At 51.6% G+C, this 26,038-nt stretch overlaps 1 protein-coding gene across 4 annotated transcripts in view; it reads left to right on the forward strand.

Moving 5' to 3' along the window:
* The window catches only part of SEMA5B (semaphorin 5B), a 241,460-nt gene that overhangs the window by 12,374 nt on the left and 203,048 nt on the right, over positions 1–26,038 (forward strand). Inside the window, exons 2-3 of one of the 4 annotated variants that reach the window (XM_073545279.1) lie at positions 13,667–13,770; positions 13,936–14,213. The exons of 2 other annotated variants lie outside the window; for them this stretch is intronic. The gene's annotated coding sequence lies outside the window, so the exon portion shown is untranslated. The remainder of the gene's footprint in view (positions 1–13,666; positions 13,771–13,935; positions 14,214–26,038) is intronic. One more of the 4 variants, XM_073545280.1, reaches the window with a different exon arrangement.

The raw sequence follows: 26,038 nt of genomic DNA on the forward strand, positions 1-26,038 counted from the left end.
CGACTAGTCCAGGAGGAGAGAGGACCCTGCCCGCGAAGGCTCACAATCTACAAGGGATGGGAGAGGATACAGTAAGCGAGGGTAGAGCTGGTCGTGCAGCGGTTTGGTGGATCGGTAGTTACTGCAGGATGTTGTCTTGTCAGAAGAGGTCAGTCTTCAGGTTCTTTTTGAAGGTTTCCATGGTAGGCAAGAGTCTCATGTGTTGGGGTAGAGAGTTCCAGAGTAGGGGTGATGCGCGGGAGAAGTCTTGTATGAGATTGTGGGAAGAGGAGATAAGAGGGGAGTAGAGAAGGAGATCTTGTGAGGATCGGAGGTTTCGTGCAGGTAAGTACCAGGAGACGAGGTCACAGATGTATGGAGGACACAGGTTGTGGATGGCTTTGTATGCCATGGTTAGGGTTTTCAACTGGAGTCTTTGGGTAATGGGGAGCCAGTGCAGGGATTGACAGAGGGGAGAGGCCAGGGAATAGCGGGGGAACAGGTGTATTAGTCGTGTAGCAGAGTTTAGGATAGATTGGAGGGGCGAGAGTGTTAGAGGAGAGGCCTCAGAGCAGGAGGTTGCAGTAGTCAATGTGGGAGATGATGAGGGCATGGACTAGGGTTTTTGCAGATTCTTGGATGAGGAATGTACGGATCTGGGAAATGTTTTTGTGTCAAAGTCTGCAGAAAGTGGAAAGGGCTCGGATATGAGGTTTGTATGCGAGATCAGAGTCCAGGATAACCCTTAGGCAGCGAGCTTGTAGGACTGGAGAGAGCGGGCAGCCATTTACTTTAATGGATAGGTCCGTTGGGGGGGTCACGTGAGATGGGGAAAGATGATGAATTCTGTTTTGTCCATATTAAGTTTTAGAAATCTAGCGGAGAAGGATGAAATAGCGGACAGATATTGTGGGATTCTGGTTAGTAGGGAGGTGATATCTGGTCCAAAGGTGTATATCTGTGTCATCAGCATAGAGATGATACTGAAAGCCGGGAGATTCTATGAGCTGTCCGAGGCCGAAGGTGTAAGTGGAGAAGAGCAGGGGCCCTAGGACTGAACCTTGGGGGACACAGACAGGGGGCGTGGTGAGGAGGTGGTGTGACACTGTTGAATATACATCACATAGGATACATGAGATTCCTATATGTACATCACATAGGAGACATCAAGACTGCTGTACGTACATCACATAGGATACATGAGACTATATGCATCACAAAAGATGAGACTGCTGTATATACATCACATAGGATACATGATTCTGTTGTATGTACATCACATAGGAGACATGATTCTGCTGTATGTACATCACGTAGGAGACATGATTTTGCTGTATGTACATCACGTAGGAGACATGATTCTGCTGTATGTACATGACGTAGGAGACATGATTCTGCTGTATATACATCACATAGGATGCATGATTCTGCTGTATGTACATCACATAGGAGACATGATTCTGCTGTATGTACATCACATAGGAGACATGATTCTGCTGTATGTACATCACATAGGAGACATGATTCTGCTGTATGTACATCACATAGGAGACATGATTCTGCTGTATGTACATCACGTAGGAGACATGATTCTGTTGTATGTACATCACGTAGGAGACATGATTCTGCTGTATGTACATCACGTAGGAGACATGATTCTGCTGTATGTACATCACGTAGGAGACATGATTCTGCTGTATGTACATCACGTAGGAGACATGATTCTGCTGTATGTACATCACGTAGGAGACATTCTGCTCTATGTACATCACGTAGGAGACATGATTCTGCTCTATGTACATCACGTAGGAGACATGATTCTGCTCTATGTACATCACGTAGGAGACATGATTCTGCTCTATGTACATCACGTAGGAGACATGATTCTGCTGTATGTACATCACATAGGATGCATGATTCTGCTGTATGTACATCACATAGGAGGCATGATTCTGCTGTATGTACATCACATAGGAGGCATGATTCTGCTGTATGTACATCATAGGATGCATGATTCTGCTGTATGTACATCACATAGGAGACATTATTCTGCTGTATGTACATCACATAGGAGACATCAGGACTGTTGGATTCATCGTCAGAGGATCGGGAGTGCAGCGTGCATTAACTCTATCAACAAAGAACCTGGCGAGCGTCAGGACATCATCCTTCATTGCATGCGCCACAGCGTTGAGTAGTAAATCCTGTGTGCAGTTGCTCCTGCAGTATATGGACTGGTGGCTGAAGAACTCTGGTTCCTGGGAATCTGCTCGGGAGCCTTAGAATATGACATCGTGAGTCAGAGGTTCCCCACCCCTTGCATTATACAAAGAGGGGAAACTCTATAGATCTGTTTGTAAATAGCAGGGATCCGATTGGTTCTATATTCTGTGTTTCCCTGATACATTGCTCCAGATCCTCTGCTTTCTATAGTTCCTGAGATATCCTGTCCATTGCTCGGTGCTTTTTAGTTTTTCTGCACCTTCGTTGATGGTGACTCAGCTGAGGCGACATTAATGGAGGTGACCAGAGGGTTTAATCATCACCTGCGTGGCAGAAATCTGCATGACGACCCCGCGGCCGGCGCCGGTGTCACTCGACTTTTGTAAATTGGAATTTTCTTTCGCTGTCGTCTAAATTTATTAATGTGCGATGCTCGGAGCCTGTGGGGAGCGCGGCGCATCGTACGGCCGAGAAGTGGCTGTCCGGGGGCCGGTGACTGTACTCATCTTGGTTCATGAACCAGGAGGCACAGGATGAGCAGTTCTGTGGCTGCTGATAGCTGTTGGTAGAAGGATGGTGATCACCGCTAATCCGGGGGTCCTGGGGGAGCCTCAGTGCTGGATTATTCCTGGGGCTGCTGGATTATCAGATTACGGGTTTTTCACTCTATTTCCGGATTTGGGCGGATTTTTGTCTTTCAGCCCGGTCCTGCCCGGAGGCTGCAGATTCTGGCAGCACGTGGTGCGATGTGTTCAGTAGGGAATAGACGAAGATGGGCTCGGAATGAGCGGACTTCTGAATGTCTTGGTCGGATAGTGTCGTTTTGCAGCTGCCGGAACGAGCGCTGCCAGAATCACTGAGCTCCGCAGCCGTTCCAGAAGCGCTCAGCTGGGACTCGCCGGCGGATCAGCGCTCGCTCACATCGACTTGTGGTTGTAACCTGCGCCAAAACTCACAGGCGCAAAACCTCTAATAACTGGCAGCCACATCCACTAACCTCAGTGCCACGCTCCAACCTGGCGCTGAGAGGGTTAATGGGAGATTCCCACAGCTTCTGTATGGAAGACTCCACACGTCTCCAGTCCTGCTACACTCCACTCACATCCAGAGCAGCAGCGGCCTCCCTTACTTTTCTGAGGCCAGCTGCCACATTGCTGCTTGTGAACCCGTGGGGGTATTGTTCTCTGTGCTATGTCCAAGTGGCAGCCAGTGGTCAGCACTGCATATAGGGCTCAGCCCCAGCAGGTTCAGGGTTAATAAGGCCTGTGGTCAGTACTGCATATAGGGCTCGGTTACAGCAGGTTCAGGGTTAATAAGGACAGGGGTCAATACTGCATACAGGGCTCGGTCCCATCAGTTTTGGGGTTAATAAGGCCAGTGATCAGTACGGCATACAGGGCTCGGCCCCAGCAGGATCAGGGTTAACAAGGCCAGTGATCAGTACTTCATATAGGGCTTCATATAGGGCTTGGCCCCAGCAGGTTTGGGGTTAAGACCAGTGGTCAGTACTGCATATAGGGCTTGGCTCCAGCAGGTTTAGGGTTAATATGGCCAGGGCTAGGGATCGGCTCCAGCAGGTTTGGGGTTAATATGGCCAAGGCTCAGTACTGCATATAGTGCTCAGCCCCAGCAGGTTTGGGGTTAATAAGTCCCAAACTGCATACAGGGCTCGACCCCAGTAGGTTTGGGGTTAACATGGCCAGGGCTCAGTACTGCATATAGGGCTCGACCCCAGCAGGTTTGGGGTTAATATGGCCAGTGCTCAGTACTGCATACCGGGCTTGACCCCAGTAGGTTTTGGGTTAATATGGCCAGGGCTCAGTACTGCATACAGGGCTCGACCCCAGTAGGTTTGGGGTTAATATGGCCAGGGCTCAGTACTGCATATAGGGCTCGGTTACAGCAGGTTCAGGGTTAATATGGCCAGTGATCAGTACTGCATATATGGCTCGGTTACAGCAGGTTCAGGGTTAATATGGCCAGTGCTGCATATAGGGCTCAGCCCCAGCAGGTTTGGGGTTAATATGGCCAGTGGTCAGTGCTGCATATAGGGCTCGGCCCCAGCAGGTTTGGGGTTAATAAGGCCAGTGGTCAGTGCTGCATATAGGGCTCGGCCCCAGCAGGTTCAGGGTTGGTTTCCAGGTGTCGTCCTGCCTTTCCTCTGCTTCCGGTACTGTTCCCGGTGCCGTTTGCCGTGTGACCCGCAGATTATGGCGCTGGTGCTCTGCCCGCTCATCTGCTCGCTGCCTGAGCCCAGAATCTCAAGGTCATTTCCTTTTCCTGCTCCTCTGTCTCATCTCAGGTGTTGACGAGCTGGAAACAGTCAGTAAGACCGGCTGTGCCCACGCCCCGGACACCCGGCCTGGTGCTTCTCCACCCTTGGTGCTGTCCAGGTGACATCCTGAGGATTCTGGTCCCCCGGGACCACCAGGGTGGCTTCCTCTCCTGCACACGGACCTTGGGCTTGTTTTTCTTTGTGGACAATGGATGGTTACCGGTCTCCGTCCTGTACGGGATGAGAGAAGGGCCGAGGGGTCGTCACCTCCCGAAATGAAAAACAAGATGATTCGGGGATTGCTCCGATCTGGGACTTGCCCTTTCATTTTGTGGAGTGGTTACTTTTCACGGCGCCGTGTATTAATCAGTTCCGTGCCGCCGGGCACAGATGGCGCTGACAATCTTGAGTAAACGGCGGCTGTCTGAGCTGGCAGCACCGCCGCACATGAGGCATGGCGGTCATGTAGTAATGGAGGTGCGCCCGGCTGTGTACACGGCAGTCCAGCGTTTATTCCGCATCCGCGGTCATTTTCTGCCGCTGCCGTTGGACGCCTCCATGATTTCTACGATTGACGAGACTTTAATACTGGAGCATAAAACCTTGTATGAGATTCTCCAGCAGCGGTCCCCAACCTCTCTGACCTTGAGAGCCACATCCGGCTCTGAGAGAGGGGCGCGAGCCACATCCGGCTCTGAGAGAGGGGCGCGAGCCACATCCGGCTCTGAGAGAGGGGCGCGAGCCACATCCGGCTCTGAGAGAGGGGCGCGAGCCACATCCGGCTCTGAGAGAGGGGCGTGAGCCACATCCGGCTCTGAGAGAGGGGCGCGAGCCACATCCGGCTCTGAGAGAGGGGCGCGAGCCACATCCGGCTCTGAGAGAGGGGCGCGAGCCACATCCGGCTCTGAGAGAGGGGCGCGAGCCACATCCGGCTCCCACCCCCCTCAAAGCAGTGTCAACCAAAGCCCCCATTACAGGTATAGTGACAACCAAAGCTTTTCCACAGAAATCACTCCAAAGCAGTACACTGAGATCCAGGGGTTCCCATAATCCCCCATTCAGTATCCTCCCATCAAGGACTCCCAGCACACTGTCACCTCCAGCTTCAGGCACCTCCTCCAACAGGTAGCACCATCCTCCAGGGTACCAGACCTAAAACCTCTCTAAACCCCAAGACAGTATACAGCTCTGGCAAAAATGAAGAGACCACCACATCCAATCCCTGTCATGGCCGCCCAATCTCCAGACCTGAACCCCACTGAAAACCTCTGGAATATAATCAGGAGGAAGATGGAGAGTCACAAGCCATCACACAAAGAAGAACCGCTGACATGTGTGTACCAGGAGCGGCATAAGGTCACCCAGAAGCCGTGTGAGAGACTGGAGGAAAGCAGGCAAGATGCAGGAAAGCTGGGGTTAACAATCATGGGGATCCCACAGAATATTGATTTCTGAACTCTTCCTGAGGTAAAGCATTAGTATTGTTGTTTCTACATGATTATGAACTTGTTTTCTTTGCATTATTTGAGGTCTGCATTTTTTGTTATTTTGACCATTTCTCATTTTCTGATAATAAATACAAAATTTAGTGCTTGGAAATTCAGAGACGACATGTCAGAAGTTTATAGAATAAAAGAGCAATTTACATTTTACTCAGAAATATAAAGAGAAAAATCCGACAAGCTGAACATTGTGCAGCGGTCTCTTCCTTTTTGCCAGCATTATATGTGCACTCAGATCTGCTCTTCTGTGCAGGGATACTCACACAAGTCACCTGTTTGCTAGACCTGGCGCTGACGCCCCAAGCGGGCAGACGGTCGCGAGCCACAACTCATAGGACCGCGAGCCACGTGTGGCTCCAGAGCTACAGGTTGGGGGTCAGTGTTCAAGATCGTCCGGTGGCTGCAGAGCGCGGTCCAAGCTGCCAACAATGTTTTCAGTCATGGGTTTGTATTTGTCACATGTTGCCAGTGCCAGCCTGGATGCCCTCATTGTCAGCCCTACTGCTTATTATAGGATGCGGGGCCAGCCGGAGGACCCCATTGTCAACCATGTCACTGCTATGCTTCCCAGTGCACCCTGTGGTGGGCTACAGTGCCAGCCTTGGCGCCTCGTGGTCAGCTACAGTGCCAGCCTTGGCGCCTCGTGGTCAGCTACAGTGCCAGCCTTGGCGCCTCGTGGTCAGCTACAGTGCCAGCCTTGGCGCCTCGTGGTCAGCTACAGTGCCAGCCTTGGCGCCTCGTGGTCAGCTACAGTGCCAGCCTTGGCGCCTCGTGGTCAGCTACAGTGCCAGCCTTGGCGCCTCGTGGTCAGCTACAGTGCCAGCCTTGGCGCCTCGTGGTCAGCTACAGTGCCAGCCGTGGCGCCTCGTGGTCAGCTACAGTGCCAGCCGTGGCGCCTCGTGGTCAGCTACAGTGCCAGCCGTGGCGCCTCGTGGTCAGCTACAGTGCCAGCCGTGGCGCCTCGTGGTCAGCTACAGTGCCTAGCCGTGGCGCCTCGTGGTCAGCTACAGTGCCTGCCCGTGGCGCCTCGTGGTCCGCTACAGTGCCTGCCCGTGGCGCCTCGTGGTCCGCTACAGTGCCTGCCCGTGGCGCCTCGTGGTCAGCTACAGTGCCAGCCGTGGCGCCTCGTGGTCAGCTACAGTGCCAGCCGTGGCGCCTCGTGGTCAGCTACAGTGCCAGCCGTGGCGCCTCGTGGTCAGCTACAGTGCCAGCCGTGGCGCCTCGTGGTCAGCTACAGTGCCAGCCGTGGCGCCCTTGGTTGTTGACCACTGTACGGTGCCCCCCGTGCTTCCATGCCGGTGCCAGCTTGTGCCGGATGTGAGATCTTTGAGCATCCTTGATAATTTGGGGGAGCGCCTTAATTTGATGCCCATTTTGCATCGTATTGGCCCCGTCTGGGCCCATCTCGGGGGCCCCTGTAAGATCCCACCTATTGTATTACATGCCGGGTGTTTGAGGACCCTTTCTCCCATGGCATGTAAGTTGGGGCTCACTTATGTACAATCACATCGTTAGGGCGAGGTGTCCCCCTGACGTTATCGTTCGGGGGTCTCGAGTCTTCGCCATCAGTCTCTGGACTTTATTTGATTCTCTTTTCCAGTTTCCGGATTATTGAGGCGTCACGGCAGTCGGCCGCTCCACACTCAGGGCGATGAGTAATAACCGCGCAGGTTGCCGGAGTTAGTAATTTGCCGGCTTCATCTGTCATCTCTGGGATTGTGCGCTGCGCCGGGCGGATTGTGCCAGGCAAGCTGCTGCTCTCAGGGGCGACGCTGCCAGCGAAATCACTTCTGGTGGGTCCCCGCGGCAGAAGCCCATTAAGCAGTGGGCAGAGCGAGCTCCTCCATCAGCGCCGCGTGCCACCCGGCTCCGCTACAATCAGACATGACTGGCACAGAGGCCGAGTGACAACCAGGAGCCCCATCATCCACCTGCAGGTCTGTATGGACCCCCAGCTGTACATTATAAGCTTATTACAGGCCAGTGTCCAGTGAATAAAACTTAGATTGGAAACTTTCCCGAAAATGTTTCATCCCCTACTTCAGTGTTAGTAGCGGCATTGTCCCAGATGTGAGAGAGGACGGACGCGGCTCCCCTCATTCTCCGCACCGCCCCAGAACATCTGTGTAACATTAACTTGAGATATAACCACGCAGTTACCAATTCTGTGGAGGGCGACGCGGACATCCAGAGCAAGTCCAAGTCTATCTTCATAGCAGACTTATCTCTTCTGCTGATAGAGGACCTTATCATGTATCTCAGTATACAGGGAGCTCCCCCTAGTGGTGGCTGCAGACAGGATCTTATCATGTATCTCTGTATACAGGGAGCTCCCCCTAGTGGTCGCTGCAGACAGGATCTTATCATGTATCTCTGTATACAGAGAGATCCCCCTAGTGGTGACTGCAGACAGGATCTTATCATGTATCTCTGTATACATGGAGCTCCCCCTAGTGGTGGCTGCAGACAGGATCTTATCATGTATCTCTGTATACAGGGAGCTCCCCCTAGTGGTGGCTGCAGACAGGATCTTATCATGTATCTCTGTACAGGGAGCTTCCCCTAGTGGTAACTGTAGACAGAATCTTATCATGTATCTCTGTATACATGGAGCTCCCCCTAGTGGTGACTGCGGACAGAATCTTATCATGTATCTCTGTATACAGGGAACTCCCCCTAGTGGTGACTGCGGACAGGATCTTATCATGTATCTCTGTATACAGGGAGCTCCCCCTAGTGGTGGCTGCAGACAGGATCTTATCATGTATCTCTGTATACAGGGAGCTCCCCCTAGTGGTGGCTGCAGACAGGATCTTATCATGTATCTCTCTATACAGGGAGCTCCCTCTAGTGGTAACTGCAGACAGGATCTTTTCTTATTTGTTATGAACAAGATTTAAAATGACCTTGTGCTAGGTGAAGGGCTGACCTTCTCTGGGAAAGATCCCTGACCTGTCACCTTTGTGAGGTTTTCTCATTCTTTTTGCTGAAGAAATAAATAGAATGGCATCATGTTTTGGACATTTTAGTTCAGATGTTTATTGGGCCCCGGTGCTCGGCCTCTGTTCCTCCTTGAGTTCTCGTTCACCTCCTCACAGTGTAGAGCGAATGACGCTTTATTTTTCTGGATTTATCAAATAATTAAAAATGGAAACTTAAAATAAACAGGAGTAAGCATGGTGTCCCCTCCCGCCGTCAGCGTGCTCCGCGGCCTATGACTTGTCGCCTTCTCCCTCCCTCGGCCCCTTGTTGCCATTTCCCAGCCTGTTTTAAATTGCATTTAATCTGGAGCTGTAATGAAGCATCGGGCGGCGCGGGCATCCATCTCCCTGTCTCGTGTTTGTTTTTTTTTTCCAACTGGTAAAGCAATTTAAAAATTAAATGTAAGATGCATGAACATTAAGCGTCGCGCGTTCGCCGCTGCTCCCATTTAGCTCATGCTGAATATATTATATTTACTGTTGCTGCAGATTTTCCGTAATGAATAAACCTCGTGATAGTTTTTCCTTAATGGTTTAATTAGCGGCGGTCGGCGTGCGCGGATCGTACCCAGCGATCAGGGCGGGGATGGGGTCCGCGGATTGAGATCGTCGGGGATCGCGCTGCAGGTGGCGACCTCTGACCTTTGACTTCTTTATTTGCGCTGTAAATCTCGTCTCCGTTCTGCCGTTTTCATCTTCTGCCATGTATCCGATTCCGCTGTGATTCATCCCCTGCACCTGCGTATTTCCTGACAACCCTGTGTCAGCTGGAATGGAGGCTCCGTTAGTTGTCGTCCAGCGTTTCCATAAATGTAATGAAACTACGAGGCGACGGCGCTTGGAATTTACTGGGATGGAAATGGCAGAATGTCAGCACTGGATCCCATGGAGCGGAACCTGTCCGGTCCTGACTGCGGCGCCGCCCTGCGCAGGTGACGCGACTTTTGTCATCGCGGCTGAGTCATTTTTTGGGATACAAACAGCAAAATTTTAAGTCGAGGAGGTAAAGGAGAGGAGATGCTTATTCACAGACGTCCATCAGATGCCTCACACGGTGGATTCTCTACTGTAAGAGCGCTTGCACGGTGGATTCTCTACTGTAAGAGCACTCGCACGGTGGATTCTCAATTGTAAGAGCGCTTGCACGGTGGATTCTCAATTGTAAGAGCGCTTGCACGGTGGATTCTCAATTGTAAGAGCGCTTGCACGGTGGATTCTCAATTGTAAGAGCGCTTGCACGGTGGATTCTCAATTGTAAGAGCGCTTGCACGGTGGATTCTCAATTGTAAGAGCGCTTGCACGGTGGATTCTCAATTGTAAGAGCGCTCGCACGGTGGATTCTCCACTGTAAGAGCGCTCGCACGGTGGTTTCTCCACTGTAAGAGCGCTCGCACGGTGGTTTCTCCACTGTAAGAGCGCTCGCACGGTGGTTTCTCAATTGAAAGAGCGCTCGCACGGTGGATTCTCAATTGAAAGAGCGCTCGCACGGTGGATTCTCAATTGAAAGAGCGCTCGCACGGTGGATTCTCAATTGTGAGAGCGCTCGCACGGTGGATTCTCAATTGTGAGAGCGCTCGCACGTTGGATTCTCTACTGTAAGAGCGCTCGCACGGATTCTCTACTGTGAGTGGTCACATGGTGGATTCTCTACTGTAAGAGCGGTCGCATGGTGGATTCCCTACTGTAAGAGCGCTCACTCGCACGGTGGATTCTCAATTGTAAGCGCGCTCACTCGCACCGTGGATTCTCAATTGTAAGAGCGCTCGCACGGTGGATTCTTTACTGTAAGAGCGGTCACATTGTAGATTCTCTACTGTAAGAGCGCTCGCACGGTGGATTCTCTACTGTGAGTGGTCACATGGTGGATTTTCTACTGTAAGAGCGGTCGCACGGTGGATTCCCTACTGTAAGAGTGCTCACTCGCACGGTGGATTCTCAATTGTAAGAGCACTCACTCGCACGGTGGATTCTGAATTGTAAGAGAGCACACTCGCACAGTGGATTCTCAATTGTAAGAGCGCTCGCACGGTGGATTCTTTACTGTAAGAGCGGTCACATTGTGGATTCTCTACTGTAAGAGCGCTCGCACGGTGGATTCTCTACTGTAAGAGCGCTCGCACGGTGGATTCTCTACTGTAAGAGCGCTCGCACGGTGGATTCTCTACTGTAAGAGCGCTCGCACGGTGGATTCTCTACTGTAAGAGCGCTCGCACGGTGGATTCTCTACTGTAAGAGCGCTCGCACGGTGGATTCTCTACTGTAAGAGCGCTCGCACGGTGGATTCTCCATTGTGAGCGCTCGCACGGTGGATTCTCCATTGTGAGCGCTCGCACGGTGGATTCTCAATTATGAGAGCGCTCGCACGGTGGATTCTCAATTATGAGAGCGCTCGCACGGTGGATTCTCAATTGTGAGAGCGCTCGCACGGTGGATTCTCTACTGTAAGAGTGCTCGCACGGATTCTCTACTGTGAGTGGTCACATGGTGGATTCTCTACTGTAAGAGCGGTCGCATGGTGGATTCCCTACTGTAAGAGCGCTCACTCGCACGGTGGATTCTCAATTGTAAGCGCGCTCACTCGCACGGTGGATTCTCAATTGTAAGAGCGCTCGCACGGTGGATTCTTTACTGTAAGAGCGGTCACATTGTGGATTCTCTACTGTAAGAGCGCTCGCACGGTGGATTCTCTACTGTGAGTGGTCACATGGTGGATTTTCTACTGTAAGAGCGGTCGCACGGTGGATTCCCTACTGTAAGAGCGCTCACTCGGACGGTGGATTGTCAATTGTAAGAGCGCTCACTCGCACGGTGGATTCTCAATTGTAAGAGAGCACACTCGCACAGTGGATTCTCAATTGTAAGAGCGCTCGCACGGTGGATTCTTTACTGTAAGAGCGGTCACATTGTGGACTTTCTACTGTAAGAGCGCTCGCACGGTGGATTCTCTACTGTAAGAGCGCTCGCACGGTGGTTTCTCTACTGTAAGAGCGCTCGCACGGTGGATTCTCTACTGTAAGAGCGCTCGCACGGTGGATTCTCTACTGTAAGAGCGCTCGCACGGTGGATTCTCTACTGTAAGAGCGCTCGCACGGTGGATTCTCAATTATAAGAGCGGTGACACTGTGGTGCGCTGTACTGTAGAAGTTTTGGACTGCTTTCTGTCGTTCCCCCTCCTCCTCTCCAGTTTGAGGTCACGTCAGGTTCATTGTGATAAGTAAGCGTGATCTTTGATCCTTGAGATCGATCAGGATCTGTGGATTCTCTTCTCCCCGTCACCCGGCTTCAGAGAGTCAATGACGCTGCTGAATAAAGCCGCGGGCGGGCGCCAGAGTGACATTGGCTCTTGGAGATTGTGTCGTCAGTCCCAGAGGGGCCCCATCGACTAGTCAGAGGCCTAATTAGCGCAGGAAGGGGGGAGTGAATAGTTCTGCTCATGGGATGTAACTGAGGAGCAGTATGCGGGGCAGGTGAGCAGGGAATGGAGTGATGCAGGTGTGGCTGCTGCTGGCTTGGAGGGAATGGAGGACACGACAGGTTCCCTTTTAACTTTTGTCTTTCGTTTTTGTGAAATGCGGCTCGATGGTCTGAGATCTGGTCAGGGCTCGGCCATTGCAGAATATTTGCTTTCGCAGGATGTTTTGAGTCGTTGTCCGTCTGTCCTGTTAAGTGTCATCCATTTGGGTGAATCTGTGCAGAAAGTTTCGCCCTGGACACACAGGATTCAGTGACATCGTCAATAACCATCAGTGGCTCTGCCTCCGCCATGGGTTACACAGGATGTGCTGAGGATCAGGAGCTGCTCCAAGTCTTCTCCAGACTTTCTTGTTCCTATGATTCTGGTACAGGTTGATCTTAGTTTGTTTTTTCCAGAACTAGCGGCTTCTTTAGATGTTTTTTGGTAAATTCTAATCCGGTCTTTCTATTTCCGGCTGATTAATGGTTTGCACCTTGTGGTGACCCCTCGGTGTTTGCTTCTCGTTGTGGTGGACTTGATACTGAGACACCGACGTCCTAGAGTGTGCTCTTCACTTGGGTGGATGTTGTGAAATAGTTTTTCTTCAGCATGGGAAGGATTCTACGATTCTCCACCACTGTTACCTTCTGGGGACGTCCAGACCTTTTCAGTTCCCAACTCACCAGTTCGCTCTGTTTTGCAGAATGTACCAAACTGTTTGGCCGCTCCTAACGTTTCTACGCTGTCCAAGGAATTTCTTCTTTTTTTCAGCCTAATGATAGTCTGTTTCTATTTCTTGGACTGCATGTTGTGGGTTCACAGCAACAGCTTCCAAATGCAAATGCCGCACCTGGAATTGTCTCCAGGCCTTTTACCTGCTTAATTGATCATGGGTTAACAAGGGAAAACCCATGAAGCCCATTAAAGAGCTTCTGAGATGATTGTTCAATTACTTTCCGTCTCTTTAATAAGAGTCTGCTCCATAGTAAAGATCTGTAATTCCCAAACCCTTCCCCCAATCAGGATGTGAATCCCCTCAGATTTAACCTGCAAGTCGGCACTTTCTGCCCTGATAGTTTATAGGACTGGATCTGGAATATGTTTTGGTGAACAGATAAAATGTCAAATCTTGTGTCACCGTCCATATATTTGTGGACCTCACTGTATCTGCCGCTCATCGTGCGTCTCGTTCTCTAGATTGTGTGCCCAGCGCTCCTTTTCTCCCTCTCTCCCTCCCTCTTCTCCTTTGTAGGTCTCCGTCCATTCAGCGCCGCAGCCCCCCGTGGTCTCGGGTACATGGAGTCAGTGGGGGAGCCCAATCACCTGCGTTTTGAGGCCTTTTCAGGACAAAGTCCAGTGAGTTTTGCTGTTTCTCATGCACAAAGGCCTGAGCTGCATGGGAGCGAGCGCTGTATTCTTGGCAGAGCGCAGGAATGTGGCGAGCGCTCAGCAGAGACCTCAGTGCTGACGGGGAGAGAGGATTTATTTATTTAGCTCTGAATCAGCTCTTCTCCGTTCCAGGAGCGCTGTCAGAACACATTACACTGGACGGCCATTCAGGGCGAGGACAACTCCCAACATCTCCAGTGCTGGATCCCAGACTGGAGCGGGTGACACCCGGGGAGCGCGGCAACGGGGGCAAGCCGAGAACATTCCCACCCGAAATCCCCGGAAATCGACTTCCTCTTCTCTCTGGTTCAGTGACGACATTTCTAGGTTGCATCACTTTCTCTGACAACCAGTATGGTACCTGACAACCAGCATAGCCACAACTGCTACAGTCCCCAACAACCAGTAAGGTACCTGACAACCAGCATAGCCACAACTGCTACAGTCAACAACAACCAGTATGGTCCCTGACAACATAACCACAACTGCTACAGTCCCGACAACCAGTATGGTACCTGACAACCAGCATAGCCACAACTGCTACAGTCCCCAACAACCAGTATGGTACCTGACAACCAGCATAGCCACAACTGCTACAGTCCCTGACAACCAGTATGGTACCTGACAACATAACCACAACTGCTACAGTCCCGACAACCAGTATGGTACCTGACAACCAGCATAGCCACAACTACTACAGTCCCCAACAACCAGTATGGTCCCTGACAACATAACCACAACTGCTACAGTCCCGACAACCAGTATGGTACCTGACAACCAGCATAGCCATAACCGCTACAGTTCCCGACAACCAGTATGGTACCTGACAACCAGCATAGCCACAACTGCTACAGTCCCCAACAACCAGTATGGTCCCTGACAACATAACCACAACTGCTACAGTTTCCAACAACCAGTATGGTACCTGACAACCAGCATAGCCACAACTGCTACAGTCCCTGACAACCAGTATGGTACCTGACAACCAGCATAGCCACAACTGCTACAGTCCCTGACAACCAGTATGGTACCTGACAACCAGCATAGCCACAACTGCTACAGTTCCCGACAACCAGTATGGTACCTGACAACCAGCATAGCCACAACTGCTACAGTCCCCAACAACCAGTATGGTCCCTGACAACATAACCACAACTGCTACAGTTTCCGACAACCAGTATGGTACCTGACAACCAGCATAGCCACAACTGCTACAGTCCCTGACAACCAGTATGGTACCTGACAACCAGCATAGTCACAACTGCTACAGTCCCTGACAACCAGTATGGTACCTGACAACCAGCATAGCCACAACTGCTACAGTCCCTGACAACCAGTATGGTACCTGACAACCAGCATAGCCACAACTGCTACAGTCCCTGACAACCAGTATGGTACCTGACAACCAGCATAGCCACAACTGCTACAGTCCCTGACAACTAGTATGGTACCTGACAACCAGCATAGCCACAACTGCTACAGTCCCTGACAACTAGTATGGTACCTGACAACCAGCATAGCCACAACTGCTACAGTTCCCGACAACCAGTATGGTACCTGACAACCAGCATAGCCACAACTACTACAGTCCCCAACAACCAGTATGGTCCCTGACAACCACAACTGCTACAGTTTCCGACAACCAGTATGGTACCTGACAACCAGCATAGCCACAACTGCTACAGTCCCTGACAACCAGTATGGTACCTGACAACCAGCATAGTCACAACTGCTACAGTCCCTGACAACCAGTATGGTACCTGACAACCAGCATAGCCACAACTGCTACAGTCCCTGACAACCAGTATGGTACCTGACAACCAGCATAGCCACAACTGCTACAGTCCCTGACAACCAGTATGGTACCTGACAACCAGCATAGCCACAACTGCTACAGTCCCTGACAACCAGTATGGTACCTGACAACCAGCATAGCCACAACTGCTACAGTCCCTGACAACCAGTATGGTACCTGACAACCAGCATAGCCACAACTGCTACAGTCCCTGACAACCAGTATGGTACCTGACAACCAGCATAGCCACAACTGCTACAGTCCCTGACAACCAGTATGGTACCTGACAACCAGCATAGCCACAACTGCTACAGTCCCTGACAACCAGTATGGTACCTGACAACCAGCATAGCCACAACTGCTACAGTCCCTGACAACCAGTATGGTACCTGACAACCAGCATAGCCACAACTGCTACAGTCCCTGACAACCAGTATGGTACCTGACAACCAACCACTGACCCCTAAGAATCATTATAACTACTGACATCTTATATGATCTCCAGTGACCAGTATGGCCACTGACTACCAATTTGGCCACCATGAGACCACGTACAGTGGTCCGCTCCAGATTCTGGGGGCTGCGATGCAGAATTAATTGGTTGTCATTTGTCGCTCCACTTTTTCCAGAAACAAATGATAAATACTTTTTTCTGTTATTTGTTGTGATTGTGGGAGAAGTTTTGCACTCTGATTAGGACCCAGGTAACCCGGGGAGTGTACAGACCCCCATGAGATGGGCCCCGGGGAGTGTACAGACCCCCATGAGATGGGCCCCGGGGAGCGTACAGACCCCCATGAGATGGGCCCCGGGGAGTGTACAGACCCCCATGAGATGGGCCCCGGGGAGCGTACAGACCCCCATGAGATGGGCCCCGGGGAGCGTACAGACCCCCATGAGATGGGCCCCGGGGAGCGTACAGACCCCCATGAGATGGGCCCCGGGGAGCGTACAGACCCCCATGAGATGGGCCCCGGGGAGCGTACAGACCCCCATGAGATGGGCCCCGGGGAGCGTACAGACCCCCATGAGATGGGCCCCGGGGAGTGTACAGACCCCCATGAGATGGGCCCCGGGGAGCGTACAGACCCCCATGAGATGGGCCCCGGGGAGCGTACAGACCCCCATGAGATGGGCCCCGGGGAGCGTACAGACCCCCATGAGATGGGCCCCGGGGAGCGTACAGACCCCCATGAGATGGGCCCCGGGGAGCGTACAGACCCCCATGAGATGGGCCCCGGGGAGCGTACAGACCCCCATGAGATGGGCCCCGGGGAGCGTACAGACCCCCATGAGATGGGCCCTGGGGAGCGTACAGACCCCCATGAGATGGGCCCCGGGGAGCGTACAGACCCCCATGAGATGGGCCCCGGGGAGCGTACAGACCCCCATGAGATGGGCCTCGGGGAGCGTACAGACCCCCATGAGATGGGCCCCGGGGAGCGTACAGACCCCCATGAGATGGGCCCCGGGGAGTGTACAGACCCCCATGAGATGGGGAGCGTACAGACCCCCATGAGATGGGCCCCGGGGAGCGTACAGACCCCCATGAGATGGGCCCCGGGGAGCGTACAGACCCCCATGAGATGGGCCCCGGGGAGTCTGTGACATTCTCCTGCACATCTGGATCGGGTCGCCGTATAATCCGAGGCGATCGCTCAGGTCAGCGCTGTTCTCAGGCGATGATGACACGCGTGTATATATAAGTAGAGCGGATCTGATGACGGCCATTGCCCGGAATGTCCCCGATTATTGGGGAATGAGTGTGACGGACGGCGCTGCGGGATCGTGGTGCGGAGCGGCCGAGCTCTCTCCCCCCTCATTGCTGTATTCTTTGCTTATTCCTCTGTGCTGCTGAATCGCGGCTTCCAGTATCAGTCCCTGATTCTTCAGTTTAGAAAGGTGGAATAATAAAGTATTGGACACGGGGGAGATGATGGACAGGACTATAGGGGGGTGTCCATTAAGTTGGGGACATTGGGTATCTGAGCCCATGGTAGCTCTGGACACAAGCACTGGGACCTGTGGGGCCATTACTCCTGGGGAGTACCTTGTCTGAGGGGGGTGGAATGGCACCATGTGGTCTGTTCCCTGGTGGGGTGAGGGGGAGGCACTTTCAGTCTATGCCTTGTGGTCTGTTGTTCCCCAGGAAGGGGGGTGGGTGGCACCTTGTGACCTGTGCCCCATTGGGAGGATAAAAAAGGGGGAGACAGAAGCGCACAATAGGGTCTTATCCAGTGATATAAACGTTTCACAGATATGGATCCACTCACCTGGTTCAGTTGTGTGAAACACAACAACCATAAGCACAAATGGGTAGGATCCGATGAACTGCAGCAATCAGCCGGTCACTAGAATTGCATATATAAGAAGGAAAGAAATCCGGCTTTCAGGATTGCGCTGTTCCAATCCAAAGTTCACAAAGAGTTAATCCAAGGACCAAGCAGTGATTATAACTTCCTTTTAATTCCATAAACTCTACGCGTTTCGTGTACACACTGTACACTTCCTCAGGAGCAAAAGTGCTCCTGAGGAAGTGTACAGTATGTACACGAAACGCGTAGAGTTTATGGAATTAAAAGGAAGTTATAATCACTGCTTGGTCCTTGGATTAACTCTTTGTGAACTTTGGATTGGAACAGCGCGATCCTGAAAGCCGGATTTCTTTCCTTCTTATATATGCCATTGGGAGGATGACACCTTGTGTTCTGGTGGAGGTGACACCTTGTGGCCTTTGCACCGGGGGGGAGGCACTTTCAGTCAGTGACACCTTGCGGTCTGTGCCCCCGGGGGGTGGGAGGCACCTTGCGGTCTGTGCCCCCAGGGGGGGGGGGGCACTTTCGGTCTGTGCCCCCATTGCCCCCTTGCTCGACCTGTGGGTTCACAGTCCCTTATTTCCTTTGTTCTGTCTCTTGTAACTTGCTGACGACCCCGCCGCGGCCCGGTGATGGCGGTCACCTCTTGCTGATTGAGGTTACCTGTTCGCGCCACTTCTCGCCCTAGATGAGGAGCTAATGATCCTTTATGGGTATTTGGCCTCCACTCTGCACCCGCCAGCGACATCAGATTAATGAGTCAATCCACGCCACGAGCTGCAGAATCTCAACATTCGGGCACAAGCTCAAGTCATGGGCAAGAATCCGTCCATATGTCCGCCCGACCTCACGGGGTCCATTCATCTGCTCTGCTGGCCCCGTGCTCCGCTCACTTCATGGCGGATTGTAAAGGAGGCCTCCACCTCCCAAAGACTGGAATCAGCCGGGACCTGATCTGCCTGCTCAATGTCAGGAGGCTGTGGGGAAAGCCTGAGCGATACAGTGCTGGGATCTACTGTGAGCTTGGGAGCACTGCACCTAGGATCTCACTGATTGAGCACCCTTGCCGGCTGCCGCAGTGTTTTCTTTGACTGGTCTCCCTGAGATCAGTGATTGTTTCGTGATGTTGGTCTACTAGGCATTGCTCCCACCTAGCCAGAATCCTACTCCACACTGATGAGGGGCAACACCCCGAAACAGCTGTCTGTGGATGGATACCTGGCCTTGGCATTTCCCTTGTCATATCTGTAAACTCGTAAAGAGCTGGATATTGACTTAAAGGGCCACTTAATATGGTGGTAATGGTGGTTTCCGGAAGGAGCCGCTCCTTGGCTGGGTCCTTCTCTGGAGGAAGATCTGGCTAGTCCCGTGTTTGAGACTCTTAAATGAGGCTCCACGGACTTTATTTGCATATTGGGATCTACTGTGATGGCAGATCCAGGTATAGCATGGAGCAGGGGCTAGAATTTGGATCTTATGCTCCTGTCACATGTAGTGCTGGTTTCCCGGTGTGAGAGCAGTGCATTGTGTCTGGGAGCAGCTAGCAGAATTGAGAATGCAGCTCTGGAGGAAAAACAAATCATGTCTCCAGATTGAAATATGGCAGCGAGCAAATATATGGGAGGAGCAGCAAGGTACTAATAAAAAGTAACAGAATGACCCTGAAGACTCTGAGGAGAAGCCTGGGGAGGAGGGAGCTGAAGCTGCAGTCTCCACACCTCAGCCCTGCAGGGAGACAGGAGGAGCGGAGGGCAGCACTGCAGCCCGGGACCCCCACAGTGTTAGCACCTCCTGTGCTGTTTGCTACAATGTATCAGCCTGGAGACAGGCCTGTTTACATCACAGCATTGTCCTGACTGGATACAATTGTAGCAGACCCTCAGCTGTGAGACGTTCGCTCTGCACAAGTTTTCAGCATCCCTGTGTTGCTTTATGGCGGTGACCACAAGTGACCGGCGGAGTCTGTGGTCGGTTACAGCGGATTCTGACGGCTTCTTGCGGAGTTCTGGGCCATTAACCCCTTACGGCCTGTCTGCTGTTCTCCTCTTCATAACTTGTCCCCGAGCGGAATCCTCCCGAGTCGTCACATTGTGACACGTCTGTTCCTTAACTGTCACCAACATACTTCATGGCGCTGTACAAAGATTGCACAAAACGTATCAAGAATGATGGGTTATTAGAATCGCACATTAGATACACGGCTCAGCAGTCAGTATCACACATGATGGGATTAGATACACGGCTCAGCAGTCAGTATCACACATGATGGGATTAGATACACTGCTCAGCAGTCAGTATCACACGATGGGATTAGATACACGGCTCAGCAGTCAGTATCACACAGGAGAGGATTAGATACGCGGCTCAGCAGTCAGTATCACACAGGAGAGGATTAGATACACGGCTCAGCAGTCAGTATCACACAGGATAGGATTTGATACACGGCTCAGCAGTCAGTATCACACAGGATAGGATTAGATACACGGCTCAGCAGTCAGTATCACACAGGATAGGATTAGATACACGGCTCAGTAGTCAGTATCACACATGATGGGATTAGATACACTGCTCAGCAGTCAGTATCACACGATGGGATTAGATACACGGCTCAGCAGTCAGTATCACACAGGAGAGGATTAGATACACGGCTCAGCAGTCAGTATCACACAGGAGAGGATTAGATACACGGCTCAGCAGTCAGTATCACACAGGATAGGATTTGATACACGGCTCAGCAGTCAGTATCACACAGGATAGGATTAGATACACGGCTCAGCAGTCAGTATCACACAGGATAGGATTAGATACACGGCTCAGCAGTCAGTATCACACAGGAGAGGATTAGATACACAGCTCAGCAGTCAGTATCACACAGGATATGATTAGATACACAGCTCAGCAGACAGTATCACACAGGATAGGATTAGATACACAGCTCAGCAGTCAGTATCACACAGGATAGGATTAGATACACGGCTCAGCAGTCAGCATCACACAGAATAGGATTAGATACACGGCTCAGCAGAGTATTACACATGATGGGATTAGATACACAGCTCAGCAGTCAGTATCACACAGGAGAGGATTAGATACACGGCTCAGCAGTCAGTATCACACAGGAGAGGATTGGATACACAGCTCAGCAGTCAGTATCACAGGAGAGGATTGGATACACAGCTCAGCAGTCAGTATCACACATGATGATGGGATTAGATACACAGCTCAGCAGTCAGTATCACACATGATGGGATTAGATACAGGCTCGGCAGTCAGTATCGCACAGGAGAGGATTAGATACACGGCTCAGCAGTCAGTATCACACAGGAGAGGATTAGATACACAGCTCAGCAGTCAGTATCACACAGGATAGGATTAGATACACAGCTCAGCAGTCAGTATCACACAGGATAGGATTAGATACACAGCTCAGCAGTCAGCATCACACAGGATAGGATTAGATACACGGCTCAGCAGTCAGCATCACACAGGATAGGATTAGATAGACGGCTCAGCAGAGTATTACACATGATGGGATTAGATACACAGCTCAGCAGTCAGTATCACACAGGAGAGGATTAGATACACGGCTCAGCAGTCAGTATCACACAGGATAGGATTAGATACACAGCTCAGCAGTCAGTATCACACATGATGATGGGATTAGATACAGGCTCGGCAGGTGCCTTTCCTGCGCTAATCCGGTTACAGATCACCGATATTATGGGTCGTCCCCGGTGTTGCGGACCGGACCCGGGCGAGTTACAGAACCTTCCTCCTCTGCCGCCTCTTCTGTTAACCCCTCGCTGCCTGCCCGCTGATGGATAATGGCTCATTAGCCGATCCCGTCTCATTCGCAGCACATAACGGTTAATCGCGGCGAGAGAAATTCAGGAACGTGTAAAAGTAGAATATACGGCGGAGCTTGCAAGCTTGCATATTTCTCTCCTCGCCGCTACAGAGAGGCATTTTTATGTGCATGTTTTGGCCCCCGGGACTTGTGAAAAAGTTTGGATTGTGAAGTTCTGGCATCAGATTGCTGCGAGCTCGCCAGGAGCCATTAATCAGCCGGCAGAGGTTACGTGAAGGGTGCGTTCTGTGTACAGATGTGGTTATAGGACGGAGCGGTGTACAATTTATGGAAAAGACACTTAATTTCCAGCGCGGTGAGCGATGCCGGAGCTCGGAAAACACATTCGCCGTTTATCTGCCGCCATCTTATTTATCACCGATTACCGCAGTCGCTCAAAAATATACGTTTCAGCGAGACGCGAAGGATCGAGCGGAAATCTACGACGCGTTGTGTGTTTATTTACTGGCTCTGTGGATTCTTGGGAGAATCATAAAACAAAGATTTATACGTCACCGGCGATACAGGAACGATGACCGAAAATTGGGATTGTCCAAACTGTCATTAAAGCTGTGGAAGGCCGGAGAGATGAGGAGAGCGCTGTGAACGGGGCGAGAAACGGGCGTCACATGGACACATCCAGCTTCTGTCATTACACCTCCAGAGCTGCACTCACTATTCTGCTGTTACATTGTGTCTTATCCTCCAGTCACCTCCAGAGCTGCACTCACTATTCTGCTGTTACATTGTGTCTTATCCTCCAGTCACCTCCAGAGCTGCACTCACTATTCTGCTGTTACATCGTGTCTTATCCTCCAGTCACCTCCAGAGCTGCAGTCACTATTCTGCTGTTACATTGTGTCTTATCCTCCAACTCTTTTATTTTACAAAATTATCAAAATTACACTCAGAAACAAACCACAATACATAAACTAAAGAAAACCAACATAGACAGACATAAAATGTGCAAAACATGCGCAAACAACTGAAAGTCCAAATCCTTTCCTTGTCCCCCACTGAGCTCGGCAGCTTAGGGTCCCCCAGCAGGAATCCACTGAAAAGAGAATACAAAGAAACATAAACCCCACTCCCCACTCTCACTCCATTCACCCCCATTCACACCTCACCGATTTTACTAGTTTACTATTTACAATTTTACTATTTACAAAAACCAAACGAAAATAACCCTTTCCTGGCCCTCCGCCTTGAAAAAAAACAAGAACTCTGCCACTTTGGCCGACAAACCTTACCTCCTATTACACAGCAAAGATTTTTTTTTTTTTTTTTTTTTTTTTTTTTTCCTCTCCCACACATGGCAACAAGTTCGCAGCCTTTTTTTTCCCACCACCTTGCACCGCAGGTCCTACAAGTTTGTAGCCTTGTCACTGCAAAATCTGGTCCACGAAAGTTTATGGCCTTTTGATTCCACACGAAAACTATTTCCAGGGTCCGCAGAGTCTACTTCTCCTGCCCTGCTCCTCTGCTCCTTCATGTTGCTCTTGGCATCCGGTCATCCATCCACCACCCCCCATGCACCCCCCTCCCAACCTGACTACATCCCATCCACACATTCTAACTAAAAAAAACAAAAAAAACGTGTGTTATATGTTTTTCCTTTTACCAAAGCACAACCAAAAGACATTTTCCAAAACTCTCAATACCATCCCATCTACTTACGCATTAATATACAAACTAAACACAGCATTTACATACCCAAGGCCCAAGTTTGGCACCTGTAAGCCCAATATCCATTATATGTCCTGTTTTTAAAACAAAAAGCTAAGGTGGCATGCACCAGCCCACCACCAGGAAAACGGGGTTCTAGAGGCTCCATCCCTCACTAACACATTCATCCTATCCCTCAAGAACTAAGACTGTCCCTACTTCTGTCCCTAAAAAAAGAAACCTGTCCCTATCTGTCCCTACCTGCCCCTACTCTACCTAACTTATCATAACTAACTCTCTATCTGTCCCTCAGTGCCTGTCCCTCCCTGTCCCTATCTGCCCCTACTTCTGTCCCTAACACACCCAGTGAAACTTATGCTATCCCTACCCTCATTCACACGGAGCTAGCTCTCCCTTGAGTGCGTTTTTAAAAGGAGAGGCCTCTCCAAAGCCAAGAGGCCTTCCTCACACCCAACCTTTCGAACTCCAAAGAACGGACCTTCACCAGGTCACCCAAGATGTTTCCTACCACCTCATCCCTTGGGAGGGTTTTTTTCCGCGTCGTAACTAGGCACCGTGCATTCCAAGTGTGGAACCTAACCGCTGCACTGACTAGGAATAAAGTGCACGGGTCCCGGCCACCCAGGGATCTGAACGCTCCATAGGCCCATTCAGTGTAGGAGAGGGACGCCAGCCGCGGCCAACGTATGGAGGCACCCACCCTGTTGTAAACCTCTGCATTAAAGGGACAATGAAGCAGGAAGTGCTCCATGCTTTCCAGCACGTCGCCACACTCCTCACGAGGGCAACCCCGGTCATCGGAGTTCCTGCACTTCAAGTTGTCCCTTACATACAGCCTCCCGTGGAAGCAACGCCAGGTCAAGTCCCAAAACTTCATGGGGATCCGCTTAGAATTTAAAAGCCCCAGCCCGACCTCCAGATCCCGGCCTGGGCAATCCTTAAGGGCCAGGGGCTTCTGGAAATGGGTCAACAGGACCCTCCTGTCAAGGCACTGCCTCGACATGGTCCTGATTTCCCACATTCCCAGACCCCACCGGCGGATCACCTTCAGAACCGGGGTAGCGTAAGCCGGAAGATGCCCATGAGGTGTGCGTAGGTCCTTCACCCGCCCTCCTGTCTCCCATTCCTGGAAGAAAGGCCAAAGCCAACCCTTGCAGGAGACTACCCACGGAGGAGCCCTCTCTAGCCAGAGGTTGGAGATGTTAGTCTTAAGAAAGGTGTTTACTAGAAACACCACCGGGTTTACCATACCCAACCCGCCTAGTCTCCTCGTACGGTATGTAACCTCCCTCTTGATTAGGTTAAGCCTATTCCCCCATAACAATTGGAAGAACAGGCTATAGACCCGCGTCCAGAGAGGTTCCGGCAAGATGCACACACTGCCCAGGTATATCAATAAAGGTAGCAGATAGCCTTTAGCCAGGGCAACCCTTTCCCTCAGGGTTAAAGACCAACCCTTCCATTGGTCCACCTTTTGGGCGGCGATCTTAAGTCTGCCCTCCCAATTTTGCTGGGGGTAGTCCCCGGGGCCAAATTCGATGCCTAGAATTTTGGCGGTGGCCTGGGGCCCTGGAAGGGTGTCCGGGAGATCAAAACTAGGATCTCCCCCTCCCAGCCAGAGACTTTCACACTTATCCCGGTTGATCATGGACCCGGATGCCTCCGAGTAGCGCAATACCTCCGACATGACCCAGTCCGCCTCCCCTCTCGAGGATACGAACAGGGAAACATCATCGGCATACGCCACCACCCTCAGAGAGGAGCCAGAGCCCGCCCGGTCCATCCCGACTCCCGCCAACGGTCCACGATCTACCCTCCTTAAGAAGGGATCGATCGCGAACACGTATAAAAGCGGGCTCAGCGGACAGCCCTGACGGACCCCAGAACCCACCTCAAAAGGACGACCTGACCAACCATTCACCAGCGGAAAAGTCTCAGCCCCTTGGTACAAGATCTCTAACCATTTTACAAACCTCCCAGGCAGACCATACCTCAAAAGGACGGACCAGAGGTACTCGTGGTTGACCCGGTCAAAGGCTTTCGCTTGATCTAATGACAGCAAGTACCCCTTCCAGTGACCTGCCCTACCCTGCTCCACTGCCTCTCGGACACCGAGCACAGCACTAAAAGTACTGCGGCCTGGAACAGAGCAATGCTGGGCCCCTGAAAGGAGCCGGGGTGCAAACTTCACCAGCCGATTAAACAGCACCTTGGCCAGAACCTTCCGGTCCGTATCGAGAAGCGCTATGGGACGCCAGTTCTCGATTCGGGACGGATCCTTACCCTTTGACAGAATAATGAGGGCTGACTTCCTCATTGAGCCGGGAAGAGTGCCCGAGGAGAGACACTCATTAAAGACCCCTGTCAAGAGGGGGACCAAGGAGTCCCTAAAAGTCTTATAGAACTCAGATGTTAAGCCATCCGGACCTGGCGATTTCTTGAGCCGAAGCCCATCAATGGCCAGTCTCACTTCCTCTTCCCTGATTTCTTCTGCCAAAACACCAAGAGAGGGGTCACCCCCTGGCTCAGGGATGGCTTCAGCCAGGAAAGCCGACATCCTGTCCCGATCCAGATCCTTCTTTTCCAAGAGGT

The sequence above is a fragment of the Dendrobates tinctorius genome, unplaced genomic scaffold (genome assembly GCF_039654945.1).
Source record: "Dendrobates tinctorius isolate UK_male_01 unplaced genomic scaffold, ASM3965494v1 ptg000143l, whole genome shotgun sequence".
Lineage (NCBI taxonomy): Eukaryota > Metazoa > Chordata > Amphibia > Anura > Dendrobatidae > Dendrobates > Dendrobates tinctorius.